At 40.0% G+C, this 14,991-nt stretch overlaps 2 long non-coding RNA genes across 2 annotated transcripts in view; one reads left to right on the top strand and one right to left on the bottom strand.

The window, feature by feature from the left end:
• LOC120324722 overlaps positions 1-14,991 on the top strand; it is a 147,489-nt gene that overhangs the window by 19,210 nt on the left and 113,288 nt on the right. Inside the window, exon 2 of the long non-coding RNA XR_005566240.1 lies at positions 6,553-6,609. This is a non-coding gene — a long non-coding RNA (uncharacterized LOC120324722). The remainder of the gene's footprint in view (positions 1-6,552; positions 6,610-14,991) is intronic.
• LOC113989038 lies at positions 6,046-10,919 on the bottom strand. The gene is made up of 3 exons (XR_003541106.2): positions 10,839-10,919; positions 9,761-9,899; positions 6,046-6,195 (listed from the first exon to the last, which is right to left on the bottom strand). It is a non-coding gene; the product is annotated as an uncharacterized LOC113989038 (long non-coding RNA).

Raw genomic sequence — 14,991 nt, 5'->3', positions numbered from 1 at the left:
TCCACAATGAAATCCTCTCTCTCTCTCTCCTCTTTTCTAGTGTATAATTTTGTTCTATAATCTTACTTCTCTTAATAATCCTACAGACTTGGTTTTTTAGAGTAAATAAGCACAGCTACATTTAACCAATTCTTGATGGCCTATAGACCTTTCTACTTTTTTTTGCGTTGCTCTCCCAGGATTGAGAACAAGTTAAAATACTGTGTCTGATGATCCTTTTTGTTTGGTGGGTTTTCCCCCCTAAAGATATATTTGAAATTTAGTGTTCCAGAATAAAAAGGAGGGGGTGGGAGTGGTGCATGAGGAGACACAGAGAAGGATTCATTCCTTGCTTCATTCTGGATGTGGAAGCCGCACACGTGATGTAGCCTGTGTCCTTCAATCTTGCTGTGCAGCATTCATATTAGGCTATCTGTTCCAGGAGTCTCTGTGGCTGAAGGTCACAGGTTAAATGTTATTTCATGCTGCATTGGGAAAGTACAATTTGGAAGCTGCCTCGAAGAAAAATCTGAAATCCAATGTTGAATGATACTCATAGAGATTGGTAAAATCTCAGTGTATGAAAGAAGAATTTTATTTTTTTTTTTAATTCTGCCTTTTCTGCAATAAATAGCTACTTGAGTAGGTATTAAGTTCTGCACGGAAGTTTCCTGCAGAGGGTTCTCTGCAGATTTGTTATCATTAAGGAATACCTTGGAAAGGATTAGGATAAGACTCTTAGCAAACTAAGTATCTAGAGGACATTCTTGATAACATGTGACTGCCTTCTGACTTTTGACCTTCCCCTTTAAAGTGTTGATGTCAGGATAATTATCATGAGGCTCTATAGAAAATCAAAAGTTTAAATTGTTCCCTCCAATTAAGATGGTTTTTTAACATGGAAATGAAATATAATATATGTAGAAGTCTGTATTGGTGGTGATAGTTCATGATGGTGACATAAAAATAGTGCTTTTCGCAGCTGCTGAATTGTATTTTGATCCAAAGAATAACTTCAGCTTCACTGAAAGATTATTAATAAAGAATACAATGAAAGCAAAAATGAACAGACTTTTGGGTCTGACTACTCTCAGTTCTCTTCTGATATCCCTATCTTACCATCACCCTTTGATTCACACCAAAAGGGGGATCTAATAGATGGTTGCCTTGCCTTCATGCTTCAAGACATTCTTTTTTTCTTCACTGTCAGCAGTGATGCATCTTCACTAGTGCTAGCACAGTCCACTCTGAGGCACTTTACTCTCACCCTTGTGAGATGAGCCAAAAAAGTTTACATGAGGTTTGGGATCAAAGTCCAGCAGGCACCTGACATTCTCCCACTTCTTTCACTCAGAGCTGTTTCTGAGGTAGCAGTAGCAGGTATCATTTTAGGAAAAGAAAAAATGCTGGTCACACCCCAATCACCCTTATAAATAGACTTTCAGAAGCAAATACAGAGCAATTCTACATTTAGTATTCCTGTGGTGTTTTAAACAGAACTAGTAAGTTTTTGCTGGACTTTGATACTTTTCTTTTTTTTTTTTTTTCCCACTGAAAACAATCACGTTTGTTCTGCCTAAAGAGGAGATTTTTGTTACATCCCCTTGCAAATGGTTCCTGATCTCTGTTTATATTTCCAAATTTTTCTTCCTTCCCAGCATAGTCAGTTTGAGGGAGGAGTAGAATCACTATGGCAGCAGGCTGCTTCCCAGACGTGTCAGAGAAACCTGCCAAGTTTCTTAGGTTTATTGTGAGTGGTGCTGAGATTCTCTTTTGTGTTTGTCACGCAATCAGTTGAAAATAGCAGTATTTGAATAAGGATTTCACACTCCCTTGTTCTATCCCTGGCATGGCCACTTGTGTTTCATCATCCATGTCAGTCTCATGCTTGTTCCTGAGAGGATGGAAAGGAAATGGTGGGGTAAAATACTCCTTAATTTGCTTCTGAAGACAAAGGTCTCATCATGCCTCTTGTACTGGAGCACTGGTACAAATCGAAACAGCAGCCCCTGGAGAGTGTTCAAATGGGGTTTTCTGGAACTGCGTCACATTTGTTTCCTCACTGGAAGGTCAGAGGGCTCAGAGAAGTCCGTAACAGCAGATCAGTCTTGTTGACGCGGCAAGACTGAGCTGTTTTTTTAAATTGTGTCAAGGGTCAGCACCTCCAGCAGAGCAGCTATTGCTGTTCAGGCAGCCAGTCCTAGCAGGGAAACTCTCAGTGATAGATGCTCCTCTTGTAGGTTGTGTTATTGTCATTGGGAAAACACTTCCACAGCTTTGGCATGTGCTTACTGCAATCTGTCACATTAATTTCCAAGCTCTGTTTTGGAGTCATGCATTCAAATCGCATCTGGGAGATGCTGGGATGCCATACCTGGTCTTGGATTATATACTTTTCCAAGCTGAGGGCTGTGGAAGTGTGATAATACCTGCCCTTCAATACTACAGATCCGTGAGGAATACCGTTGGGTCTGATTTTGTGGCACCCTTATAGATATTCAGTTCTGTACTGCAGACAAGTCCTGAGCCTCCAGCTATGTCAGCTGTTTCTTATCACCACAAGAACACATCTACATCAGATGACATCAAGTCCAAAGAATGATGTAGCACCTTTCCTCATAAGTGTGTGCGCTTTGTTTTTGGGATATCCACTGGAGAATATAGGTGGTGCTCCATGCCTGTACACCAGGTTTTGATGTATGGCTGTGTTCTGGTTACTAAATGTATTTTATAGGCTACTCTGTTGATTCCCTGCGAAATGACTGAGTTGAATTTCATCAGTGTTTGGAGCTAGAACTGCCTCCGTTATATGGTTAGAATTATTCTTTACAAGTATCAGTTTCTTTCTACTGACTGTAAGGGAAACATAAATTCCTAGCTTAAGTTTTTCGAGTCACCCTGTTGGTCTGTGTACCTCTGCAGTGCTGAAGTAACTCATCTGAATCCAGCCCACACTCTTTGAAGTACCTGATTTAGAGGCTTTTGTTGCATTGCTTGTTTGTTACTTGTTATTTTTCTCCCTTTTGCACCAATAGCAACAAAGAAACCCTTATTTCTGTGCAATTCCATCAGTTGCATATAGAAATACAACAAATACCTGGGAAATCAGAATGGATCCCAGAAGGGCCTTGTAGAAATTTCTTTTCCAGCTTCAAAAGGTACTATTTACATAATGCAGTAGCTTCACTGAAATGAATGAACTGTGATTTAATGCAAGACCTTTTGTCTTTTATATCGTACATTTAAATAAAAGATGTGTAATTTTAAAATAAAAATATTTGAATTAAAGATGTCTGGTTAATGAATTTGTGAAATTGAAGCCTGTTTCTGATGCACAGCATCAAAACCTTTCACTCTTATTTTAGTAAACAGTAAGAAGCAGGTTCATATTAGCTAATCTAATCAAGTCAAATTTAATATTATCTTAATCTCAGCTGCTCCCCGTGCTCAGTTTCAATTTATGTATTACTGGGTTCCCTCTGGTCTGCTCTTCTGCTTGCCTTTGTCTGTTTAAGACTGTAGACAGCTCAGGAAGGGTCACTATCTTCCAAGACAAGCATGGACAGAAAAGTAAGTATCTGTTCATACTTTTCTTGGCTTAGACCCACATCCCTGCTTTCAAAGGACCTCTCTAGGATCTCTAATTCTTATAGGAAAACAGTAATATATTGCCATCAAAAAGTGTTTTCCATACTGTTTTTTGGTTTGTTTGTTTGTTTTTTTTACCACAGTTACATAATTCTACGGAAGTGTGGAGAGTTTCCCTTTGTTCTAACCAAAGGCTTTAGCTACACTGCAAAAGCTTCTCTATATAGGATTTTTACAGCCTATAAGCTTCTGTAGGCTTGTCTCCTTAATAGGTTTTCCAATGAGTTATTCTGCTTTTATTCATGGCTGTAGTGCTGTTGGAGTTTTCCCCTCTGAAGTTTTTGGGACAACTACTTGCGTTAACTTTCACTTGTTGCTTCCCTTATTCTCAATTCCCTTCTAACCCTTCCTCACTGGAAGAGTGTTTTCTTTATAAGCTAGGAGCAGCTCAGAAATGCAGGCCTGTAGCTTTTACTCACTACAACTGTTGCATGTACCTCCCTGAACAGCTAGCTTAAAGGAAACCATTTTCCAAAATGCTAAATGTTAGGAAAGATCACCCAACAGATGCTTGATGTGCCATCTGTTACAAACAGGAATGAGGCTGCAATGGAGGAAGAACACACTGAGGAGAATAAATCCTGTTTCTTACTCTGTGCTCTGCATATCCTGCCGTAACATCATTTTTTGAACTAATTCAGGTTTTCTTTGCAGATTTGACTTTCAGCTTTTTCCTAACATGTGCAAACAGACGTTGCAGCTGCTTCTGTACGGCATCTCAGGCACTGGTCATCTCTACTGCCCTTCTAACTGGAAGTGTGGTGCTAGCAAGTCCCAGCTGCTCTTAGAACAGGTGATAAAACTCTTGCAAGAAGAAGCCTTCCCAAGGCTCATTTTACTCTGGCCTTCAGGTGTATCTTTGAAGTTCTGAACTAGTCCTCTTGTTATTTCCTTCTGGTCTTATTTTTCTTAATCAGATGATGGAGGACAGCCAAGGCTCATCTCTAATTCTATTTTCCATGCTTTATATGCCCCAGTTGCAATAAATCTCAGACTACATTGCTCTTTGGCATCCAAGCATATTGTGTTGATGCTACGGAGAAGGCAAAAAACCCCTGCAATGAATCTAAGACTTCTTCACAGAAGGCTACTTCTTTGACCCTTGCAGTTGCTGTCAAGTGGGTAGCTGTAGCCTGAATTCCTGTTTATTTATTTATTTATTAGTGAGGGTGTGTCTAACAGATGAGAACACGTCCAGCTTTCACATGGGAAGGAGAAGTTGAGATGCTGAGTGCTGAGCTAAAGCTCACATTCATTTCTTGAAACACAGTGCCCCAATGACTAAACTATAAGCTTGAATGAGATAGGGTCATGCTCCTGCTTTTAAGGCTGGTAATGGTGCAGAACAATGGTTACATCAAGATTTTCTAGTACTAGTGATTTTGGTTTTTACTTGCTTATACCACAAGTGTTGAGATGAGGATTTCCAACAGTTTTCTCCTCTCTGTTACAGACTATTTAGTGTTCTTCTAAGGTACTTGCTATGGGGTAAGAAATTCACAAGAAATGCCCTTTCAATAAAGGACTTTTCTATCTTTCTGTGCCCCCCCTGCTTTCCAAGCACGAGGAGTGGTGCCTAAAAGAACAGGTTCTGTAAAATGGAAAGTGTGAAACCATGTGTAACTGCATTGCATGTTTTTTGACAAATCTGAGGACAAATGCTTAAAACCACAAAAAGACTGACTGCTCTATGCATGGCCTCACTGAACCCTGGTAGTGCAGGCCCCCTTCCCACAGAGTGCCCTTTACATTAGCAGTAACCCAGAAACCTCTGTTAATGGCTTTCAGAGAGGCTAGACAAACTTCCTCAGAGTTGTTATTCTGAAATAAATTTTTTGGGTTGGGGGTGTATATTTTGTTGGTGCTTTTTTTTTCTTTTGCTGTTGTTTTGGTTTGGTTTTCTTGTTTTGTTCAGGTCAGCTACTTAAGATGTATGCCAGAAACCGAGAAGCTACTGGAGTGTGATAGCAGTGTTTATGACTGCATCAGATTCTGATAATAGCCAGCTTTCAGACTAATTCTACTGTCAGGAATACCATGTATGTGACTGGAATATAAGTATTTGTGAATAGATCACAACTACTTGCTATTTCCATATTTATATAAAAAGAGATATATAATTCTTGATAGTGAATTGTCCTCTTTCAATTCAGAATTTTACTTTGCTGTGATTTGAGGGACTTTCAGATGTGCATTATCCTAGTAATAGCAGGCTTACCACAGTTGGTGAATAAGTGAGACGTAAATGAGAGCAGAACCCAGGCTGTGGTATGTACTGCAATTACTGTCTGCATCAGGGAAATTATAATACCTTCCTATCTGGTTACGGTAAGACTAGTACGTCATGAGGAGTTTTGCCAGGGGAAATCCGTATGTCTGACACTTTTAAGAGATCAGAGTTACATTAGAAACTCTTTAATAACTAAAACTCTGTTGAGCCTTATTCATCCAGACACAGAGAAAAGTTTTTGTAGCATAACTGAATGTACTTCTGAAGGTTAGAAGTGTGCAGCACTGCAGTTCAATACACTTGCAGAATTCCCGAGGTCTGCAACCGTTCAGAAGTTTCTGTAAGAAATAAATTACAGAGCAGCTCTCAATAAGGGGGAACTGGAAGAACCTTGTTTCCTTTGTTTAGAATAGAGTCAAAGCAGACTGAAAAAGGGAAGAAAATATTTCATACCTCTCCTTATGAATTCACAGCTCTCTTGTTTCTTTCTAGTATGTAACATAAACTGAGGAGTTAATTTGTTTTTAATTTATTTTTTTTTTAATGTCCCTTCTAAATGCAGATTGTCTGTCCTGGAAGGGATTACTGCAGAACTGGAGGATAAGACCCATAAGATAAGAATTCAGCAAGGGAAAAAGATATTTCATCAGGATGCTACAATATTAGATTGAATTAATTGCTCATTTACATTCCAGGCGAAAGACTTAGAGAACGTATGAGATGCTGGGTCAGCAAGAGGAAAAAGAATGATGGTAAGGAAAACTTTATCAGTTTGACTCTTTTCTGTATGATTGCTGCTCCCAAGTGGATTAGAGGAGTCCTACTAGAGAAATAAAGGATAAGGAGGAGGAAATTGACAGATAGAGATATACCCAACCTTGTTTTTAAACAAGATCGATAACAATGCAATTCTGAACTGGCTGGACAAAAAAACCCCACACTTTGGCATATCTCCCTACTCATCTCCTTGGCTGCTCTTCATATTCTACTTAAATATGTAGAATAAAACTTATTTCATTATTTCCTTGAAATATCAAACTGCTACTGGGAAGGACTGGTGAAAATAAATTTCATTTGCATCTCTCATAGGGATCACACATTGCAGCCAAAGTAGTGTCACTGTTTTAATATTAAAACACTACCAAGGTTTTGTCCATGGTGTTGCACGTTCATGTACCTGGCGTTGATACGGCTGGTGGTGCGATAATGCAGAATAATGAAAAACCTGAAGAAGGTGTCACATTTTTACACAACACTTGAAACTGGTGTAGGGAGCAATTATTGTTGTGTTAATATTTGGTTTTGATAAAAATGACAGCCATATCTAGACAGATGTGTTGAGTGAGTCACAAAATGGCAGGTTCTGATATAACACTTCTCACAGGGAGTGTTTGCCAAATGCCTAAGGTGAATGTGTATGGTGTTTCTACTTTTACAATAAGCTGAGCAGCACACCAGTATCCAGTCCTTCCTAGGGCTGGAAAATCTTCTCAATAAGGAGGAAAGCCCCCTCAACTATTGTTAAGTCAAGTAGTTCCATGAGACAGAGTCTGGCTTTTATATAGTAGCTTCTTAAGGTTTGTGTCTCTTGATGGATTTTCTAATGTTTAAAGTGGTTTGAGGGAATCTTTTTCTGTTTTTGAGGTGTTTGTCTTCCTCCTATAAGGATTTCTGGATTGTAATAAGGTTTTCCTTTCTATTCCCTTAACTATGTGGAACTTTTCACCTTCTGGCACATTTGGTTGAAACTGATCAACATGTCCTGGGATGTGAACACACATGGAAAATCAGACAGCTTGGAAAGATAAAAACCTCCCAGGCCAGTGACAAGAACAGGAACATTTACATTAGATTTCCTTTTGCCAGGCTTGAAATAAAGCCATTGTCAAGACTGGCTGGTAGCTTTAGCCCTCATTGAGACAGCTGAACCTCTGCGTCTGAACCAATTACTATGGTTTTAGTAGGATTGGGCAAAAAGGCAGCTCAATTCAGACTGCTTTATTGGCATGACTACTGTTACAAGCTTTGCCAAAAGGCACGGTGCCACTAGGGATTTGAGAGATTCAACGTGTCAAAATTATTTTGGTCTTAAAATGAGTGCTATTTGATACTTGATTCTTCAATGATTAGAACTGGAGAAGGTTTTGATCTCTGTTCCTGATCTTAGAGGTTTGGATAAATAGTTTTGGTAATGGCAAGACTCACTTCGTGAGTCTGTTCATCTAAAAACTGACAAAGGCTAAACAATAAGGCTCTTTCCAGTGTTTAGAGGGAGTCTAGAAAATAGAATTTGGATTTAAGACACAAAGCACAAATACCCTAACAGAGTCTTTTCTAAAACTGAAACAGAGGCCAAATCCTTACAAACAGTCTGTTAATTTGCAAGTAATTGCTCTAATAATTAAGTGCTCAGTTAGCTGATATTTGGGAACTGTCATTTAGAATGACAATACAAAGAGTTAAATCCTAGTTTCCTTAAATCCAATATTAAAGCAACATCAAACAATGCCCCAGAATATATATGTCAGCTGTAACTGGGCTGGTTTGTACTTCTTGGAGTCTAAAGTTGTGTACTGGAAAATGTTAAGCTGATAAAGAGTAAAGAGCTGCACTATTTTCAGCTCTCTTATCCAGTTAGCTGATTAAAACTGTTTTATAGCTAGAATAGAGCATCTGGGCTGGTACACATAGCATTCATCAGAGACTCTAAATCTGTGAAAAAGAGCAGGAAAACAACAAGCTTGGAATAGACAGCCCACAACATCTGAACAATTTGTAGTTAGAAAACCCCGCTGATGCTCAGAAATCACAAGTATCTGCCAGTCCTTCAGGATTTTTTTCTCTCTGCAAGCATGTGCTGTTTTTCTGAAGTTCCTATGTGCCTTCTAAAAAAAAAGTTGAAGATGGAACATACTGTACTGAGTAGCAGCCAGCATTCAAAGAGGAAAAACAATTCAGACTGCGATGCTTCTTCTATCTCCCAATTTACCATAGTTTGCCTATAAAAAGGATGATAATTTAGGTTGTTTTCTTTGTTCCCTTTAAAGTTTTAATATGGGTACTAGGTGACTGATCAATGCCCTGTTGCTCCCATCTAAAACCTCCAAAGAGGTCACGGAGTTTATAAAGGATTACCTGCCCTGGGCAGGCCAACTACTAACTGTAGTACTGATATAGGCCTTAATCTTGTCCGTGGCTTTTAACCTGAGCTATGTCTTCCAGTCCCCGTAAGAGGCTCAGTAGTGCAATTACATGTGACTTGGTTTCCAGATTCTTAAAAAAGCAAAAATCCAGAAATTTGCTACTTCAATATCCTTTCCTGCAAAGAGCCCCTGTGAAGCACTTAAATTGCCACTTCTGGTCTTAACAGAAGATTTTTACTAGAATGAGTTGAGGAATCCTGAAACCAATTCTGCATTTGTGGAGTAAGGAGTCAAGTTAAAATAGACTTAATTTGAACTAAAAATACTTCACTTTTTAACACCACAAGTATAACAAAATAAGATATTTTTTCCTTTTCAACATCCAAATATGTTATGAACTGCTCAGTTATATTCATTAGAAAAGTGAATGAAAATGTAAAGAAAGTTATATAAACCTCTTCTTTGGGGTGACTGTGTAATTTTAAATCCTTATTGGTATGGGTTTTATTTTCAAATTCTAAGTACTTTTACAACTGAACTTGGATATAACGCTCTTGAAACAGTGAAGTATAGATTTTCAGAGGAAGTGAAACAGTGGAGAATGTTGAAATAAAAAGGTGCTATAAGTGATAATAGAGTGGGTTGACGGCACTGTGAAATTTCTGCTTTTGGTCTTGAAAGAAGCAGGACTATGTGGAGGTGAAACATGGTGTTGGATACAAAGTGCAAAAGTCACCTTTGGGGGTTCTTTTAAACTTACCTTCTTTGCAGATGCTTCACTGCAGACACTTGCTCTGAGCTTTGCTTTCTGAGCACTTCAGCATATGAAACTTCCGGGACAATCCTTGATTTAAGAAAATATCAGTGTTCTACTCTTCAGGCCACTTCTCACTGCCTTGCTGCAGGGGTGAGATGGGAAGAGGATGCAAGGCTTCAGTTTTCCATGACCCTGAGCTCATGGGCAGCCTTGGTGGCTTTGACCAGATGGTATCTATCAACTGGATGAATGCATCTCCAGAAACTGCTGTAGCTTGTTGGATGGGTGTCATGATTTAACACCAGCCAGCCACCAAGTCCATGCAGCCGCTTGCTCACTCCCCCACCAGTAGGACTGAGGGGAGCATTGGGAGGGTAAAAAAACCCGGAAAACTCGTGGGTTGAGATAAAGAGAGTTTAAAAGAGAAAATAAAAGCTACACACACAAGCAAAGCAAAATAAGGGATGAATTCACTACTTCCCATGGGCAGGCAGGTGTTCAGCCATCTCCAGGACAGCAGGGCCCCATCACACGTAAAGGTTACTTGGGAAGACAAATGCCATCACTCCAAATGTCCCACCTCTTCCTCCTGCTTCCCTCTGCCTTATATACTGAGCATGATGTCATATGGGATGGAATATCTTTTTGGTCAGTTGGGATCACCTGTCCTGGATGTGTCTCCTCTCAGCTTCCCATACACCTCTAACTCACTTGCCAGTGTGGCAGTACGAAAAACAGACAAGGCCTTGGCTCTGTGTAATCACTGCTCATCAATAACAAAACCATCTCTGTATTATCATCACTGTTTTGAGCACAAATTGAAAATATAGCCCCATACTAGCCCTTGTGAAGAAAACCAACTCTACCCCAGCAAAAAAACAGTGCAGTAGGGCTGACACAGGGGCAGCCTGGGGTCTTGGAGGTGCATCAAACCCTGTCTCTCCAGGGAGCCTTTCCAGCTAAGCACTATTTCTCTGGACGTTTGCCATCTCTGCTTCCCCATTTGTCTGTGGGCAGAGCTGATCTCTGAGTGCTTCCTCGTGCATGTGTGAATTTACATGTTGGGTTTTTCCTCACTCACCTGTTTTGCATATGTTGTGCAGATCAGACAGCAAAGTGCTGGTAAAGGTAACTGGTTTATTCCAAATTTACACCATGTAGCACTGTAAGTTCACAGGGCAACCTTTCATTTATAAGAACACCACCAATAGTGACATCAGACTGTGGAATGTCACTTTCCTCTCCATGGAAAAAGGTGGAGAAAGTCTGTCACTTCAGATGCTGAGCCTGCCAGGGATTGTGTAATGTTGGTAGTAAAGGTTTCCTTGGACATGGCAGTGGTTGTTCTACCTCAGGCTAGTGAACTGGCTGTATTTAGGGGTACCTCTGAGTCTGTTGCTTTCTTCTGGATCAGTTCAACTCTGACACTTTTCCTGGTGTGGGTTTGGGGCTCTGTCTCTCCTCGATTTCCAACACTGACGTTGTTGTCAGACGGGTGCCCTGCTGCACTCCCACCTATACCAGCTGTGGCAGGGCAACACCTGGCACTGTGTCTGGCATGAGAGAGCATGAGGGTGGCTGTAAGGACGAGTGTTTCCCTGGACACCCTGCAGCATCCCTGTGTGGTGTGGTGACCCTGAGCTGCCAGGCTGTCAGTGAGTGTAGGATGGCTTTTCAGCCCGCTATGAGAGGGGAAAGGCATTGCAATGAAACTTCTCTGAGGCTGGAGAGCTCAGCCTGAGCCAGAGGCTTTCCTCTCTCCTGTTGTCTGCGTATGTGCCCTGGGCCTGGCAAGATAATTAGTCCTTTGTTGGGCAATTTTTTTCTCATTTAAGTGCTGTGATAATGAGCTACAGTCAGTGCCCTTCATAACAATATGATGGGGGTAGCAATGCACCGCTAAGCAACAGGAGGTTGTTTTAGCCAGGTGTAGCTGGAAGGTGTGGGAGGGAGGTGGGGGTGGCCATGGCAGTGCAGGCAGACAGATCTGGGCAGGAGGAGCAGGCTGCCCTGGGCTCAAAATCAGGGCCCATGCAAAACTGAGAGAGGCTCCTTGTCTGCATGCTTACCCTGGGGAGGTTGATTTTAAAGCTGGAATGCAGTGAGACATTCTACTTTTTCCACCCTATTGCAGTTGCTGTTGCCAACCTCATTAAATAAGAACCTCCAATCTTTGGCCTGCTGTGGAGTGGGAGGGAGGACTGGCTCCTACTGTGTCTGATCTGGTTAGTTATTAATCTCGGTTCCTGCCTGATCCCTGCTTGTTACACAAATAACACAGGCTTGGAGATCACTTATCAAAACTATTATTCTTTAATGCAGAACTGTGTGTTACAGGCAAAGCAACTGCAGGTGCATGGGAATGATTGAGGATGAAGTTTTAGGGGAGAGGGAAACTATTTATGGAATTGAGTTGTGCATAAAAGAGTTTACTCTTATGGTTGAAAAAGAGACAAGTGATGCCACCCCATTCGGAGGGATCTGTTCCTACCAACTGGGGAGTTTGTTATTCACCTGTGATCCTGTTCCAATTTCATACCTGCCCTGTTGTAGACCTGTAAAAGGCCATTCTTTAATGTTGGAGATGGGAATATTTTCTGCTTTCTGTAGCTCTCCAGAAACTTTTCCTAAACTACAAGCCCCAGCCACAGGTTCTTGTCTGAGGTGGGATAGAAGGCTGAATTTGGGAACTGTGTTTGAATGTAAACTTCAAGCTGGACTGGAGAGGCTTAGAGTATCTCTTCCATTAAGGTTTCAAGCTGAGATCATGGTATGGGTCTTATCATGATTATCAGATGCAAATCACTCTGAGGTGCTACTTTTGTCTTTTCTTGTGTTGAATAGGAACATGTTGACTAGCAGTAAGATAGAGGACATGATAAGAACTAATAGTTACTTGGACAGGGATGTATTTAAATTTTGTTGTTGTCTTCTGCTCTACTATGACATACATTGCAGCACTGCTGTCCAGAGTAACACACTGTGGAAGGAAATTAACTTGTCTTCGCTATATGGAAATTGGGATGTGATTTCTGTTGTGTTTGAACTAAGGAGAATGAAGCTGTCTGTGATGCAGCTATTAAATTTCCTTTTTTTGCTAGTCGTGCCCTTTTGTTATGGATTAATTGCACCTGGCTTGGTAAAGGGTTGTAGAAGGATAAAATTTTTTAATTGGAAATATCCAAAACTATTTTATTACAGTAAACCTTGCCAGCCAAATGCTATGTGAACATGATTTTGTCTAGTTTTGCTCTTAAATAGCTGAGACCTTGGAGTCAATTTAATTCATTGTGTTCCATGTAAATGAGGCTGTACTAAATGACTTCGGGGTGTTATCCATGTAGGTCTGAGATGAGGAGTCTGGGGGAAAATGATAGCATCTGACTGATAACTACTACTCACTAGGGAAGTCCCTGGCCTTCATTTCAGTAAAGATATGAGCACAAATGCATTATTACACTACTAAAAAGCCAGAGGAAGAAATTCTTCTCCCTGCCCTTTTTTGAGGGCACTCAGGTCTTTATCTTTCCAGGCAAGAGCAATTTTTGCAACAATCTGTCTTCTTGAGGGATTAAGTCAGTGTCAAAGAGAGGGGAGGCAAAACTGTTAATTGCAGGCAATTCAGCTGGGGTAAAAATGCAATTAGAAGAGACATTGTGGAAATTGCAAATCCCAGGGACTTTTTCCTTATACCAAGATTCTCTATACTCTGATTCATGTGTTCGGGCCTGCCAAGTTACTCACTTGGTAAAGCATGACACCAAAACCAGAATTTATCAGCAATTTATGGTGAAGACATGGAAAACCTCTCAGGCATCTTATGTCAAATTGCATGTTTTTCACCTGCTAGTGCACTTGTTTAAGGTGGTGTAGACCTACCTATGGCTGGGTAGTTTTTAAAGATACACACTTTCAAGCAGTTGACAAGAACTGTTGTATGAAAAAGTCTGTATAAAACCAAAGTTTCAGGTAAGGCTATTTCAGAGCTCAAAAATAGATCACTGAATGGAATGAATCACTTGTTCACCTAAATGTGGTGCCTGAAAGGGTAGGATCTGTTATTAGAATAGATGTTTTGTAAGTCCTTTCTTGTATTAAGCACTTGATTCAGAAAGGTTCCCGTGCGGCTCCATACAAGTCAGGTTTTGTGCAGTTACAATTTCAGCTCTGAGCCGGACCCGTGCTTCTCATCATCGCAGTCATCCTTTAGAAATCATCTAATGCAAAATTAAAAAAAACCCAAAACATTAAGATTTATAGAGAATTCTGAAATTAAATACATATAAAGAAAGATCTCTTACCATACACAAACATTAACTCATACAGCTGACATAGTGAATCCTTTCCAGCATTCAAAAAGGTAATTTTTGTTGTTGTTTGTTTGTTTTGTTTCTTTTTGCTTTGTGGAGGTTAAATACAGAATTTCTGTTATAGAGAAATTATTGAAAGAAAACTTGTCTGTATAAAGATTCCTTTCCAAGCTCTTGGGACTCTGGCTTCCTCAAATACAAATACCTTATATATTCAAGCTGGGATGTACAAAATTTTGGTGTTGAATTCAGTATCTACGTGACTAGAGCTCTATATCTGGTCTGACGAGGTACTAAACTATTCACAGGCACTTCATACCTTTCTAATGCTTTCTCTGATAAAAAAGGTAAATGCCATGAAATTTGCAATCTATCTACCACCTCCAGGCATAGTGTTTAGAATTGTTGAAAAAAATCCAAACAAACAAACCTGGGGAGGTAAGAATACCTGAGAATTGATCCATGGCTGAAGATGAAAAATGTAATTTGGCTAGAATGTAATTAACATCATGTTATGTGGAAGAGATTCACTGAAGAGGAGTGTCAGTTCTGATCTCCATTCTTTGATTCTTGGTAGACATTGAACAGGACACTAATGCAATACATCTATCTCATTTCATATGAAATGGCAGAATAGAATGAAGAGATTTGTGAAGAAGTTGAAAGAGTCTAAATAAAAAAAAAACCAACCCTTGGGAATGACAGTTACTTCTGAACAGCTCGGGCCCTGAACTTTGCGAGAAGGATTGTTTTTCAGGGATTTGTTTTTGATTTTGTTTGGTTTTGTTTTGGTTTTGTTTCTTTGTTTAGTTTGGGTTTTTTTCTGTTTGTCTGCTTTTAAATAGTATCTTTAACTTGGGTTGTGGCATTTGAATTCCATCTAGTTGAGCATGCTTTTTCTCACACTGTAGTCAGAAGAGTGGA

The sequence above is a fragment of the Pipra filicauda genome, unplaced genomic scaffold (assembly GCF_003945595.2).
Source record: "Pipra filicauda isolate LSUMZ 115617 unplaced genomic scaffold, ASM394559v2 scaffold66_size7647185_pilon, whole genome shotgun sequence".
NCBI lineage: Eukaryota > Metazoa > Chordata > Aves > Passeriformes > Pipridae > Pipra > Pipra filicauda.
This window is presented reverse-complemented; position numbering and strand designations above follow the sequence as displayed.